Below are 1838 nucleotides of genomic sequence, written 5' to 3'. Positions count from 1 at the left end.
AATGACTAATAATCATTGAATTAATGAAATAATTAATAGTCATTGAGTCAGATCATTATATATGAACATGTATAACTTTTACTAGACTGTTTGCCACTAAGAGGAAAGGGCTGAGAAGGAAGAATGGTAGAAAAATGTGTAACATAAATATACAAATGGATGAATATTGAAAAACTTTCATAACATGCAATTAGAAAAATAAAATAAAATAAAATATCAATTAAAAACATGAAGAGTCTCAATTTTCAAAAATGTTCTATCCTCAAAAAGAAAGTTCTCACTTAATAAGTTGAACTATTTGATACATGGAACAGTTAGTCATGTGAATTACAATCATGGTAGAGTCCATTTTAAAACTTTAAAACTTCCTGGTCATCAAAGGCAATACTTCTGTCTGTCCCAAGTTTATTTCCTGAACTTAGAAAATACTAATAATCCTTTAAAAAATTATTTTTTGGGAATTCTGGCCCTATAAAACACTTTCCAGGGGCTGGCAATATGAGTATGGCTAAAGAAACACAGACAACAATTTTTTCTAGCATCCCAACATATTTTGACTTTTGTTATAAAACTGAATTTGAGCAAACACACAAAAGTTAAACCTACAAGGCAAGACAATTGTCTTCTTCTTACATCACTCCCTTTTTGTGCATATGAAGCCATCAGTAAGCCCTTTAAGTCATACTCATGTATTCTTCACTCTTATTTCTTGTTATTGTTAGTTTATGATATATGTCATGTTTACCAACTGAAGACAGTGACTATATCATATACTTCTGTTTTTCCCATGTCACCTAATATAGTTCTGTGTCCATTCTTCTTTACTTTTCAGCTTTTCTCACATTAACTCTATAATTCTATAGATCTCAGAATGCATAATATGAATACCCTTAAGTCTTTTTTTTTCAGATATTTCTCCCCCTAGGCCTAGGATGTTCTTCCTCACTTTCTTTGTCCATTAAATTTCTATCTGCATTTTTTAAAATTCAATTCCTTTTTTCTTTTTAAAACTGTTTTCCTAACTCCTCCAGGCTTGAAATGTTGAGCAGCATGGAAGCTTAAACTACTCTATTTTTCCTACCTGGACTGTTTAGTCCTTCCTTAGGCATTCAGGTGACCCTACCCACTCCAGGAGTTCATCATATTAGTAACCTGCCTTATTACAAACATCCAATTAGTTTAGTCCACTGCATCTCAGAACTCAAGTTCAAGTCTCACACACAAGCAACTTAGTCTCAGTCTTAGCCTTCCTAAAGTACCAAGGCTGAAAGGCCTGTGCTACCAGGCCCAGATAAAGTCCATTTCAAATATTACATCTTCTCAGGAGCTTTTCCTTCCCCCCCACCTTTATTTCACATAATACTTTGTTTTATACCAGTATAGAACATTGATCATGATTCACAGAGAATTTTTCTCTCTTCTTTTTCTATTTCATTTTTTTGTCTTCCATTTTTCCTGTGGGTCATTGTTGCTAGAAAGGTACAAAGGTACAAAACTTCCCTTTGACCCATTTCATCTTTCCTAGTTAAGAGAGGTAACTGCAAATTGAAGGCAATTGCAAAAACCTAGGAAAATACACTGGAATTTAATGAATTTAAAGAGTATTACAATTCCTAGTCAAGGTATGAATGGGGAGTTTTATTGAAGGAAATACATCAATAGATATCCAGGGAGAGGGATACCCAGGGAGAAAGGTTATTAAGTTTTAGAGTAATGATGTATTAGTAACCAAACCCCAGTGGAGGTTGGAGGAATAGGATATTCATGATCCCTGGGAAAAATTCATTTAATTCAGAGGCTGTCAAGGTCCTATGCATGGGAATGATGCCCGTTTGTGA

Source organism: Macrotis lagotis, chromosome 7 (assembly GCF_037893015.1).
Source record: "Macrotis lagotis isolate mMagLag1 chromosome 7, bilby.v1.9.chrom.fasta, whole genome shotgun sequence".
NCBI lineage: Eukaryota > Metazoa > Chordata > Mammalia > Peramelemorphia > Peramelidae > Macrotis > Macrotis lagotis.
Note: the sequence above shows the minus strand (reverse complement) of the source record.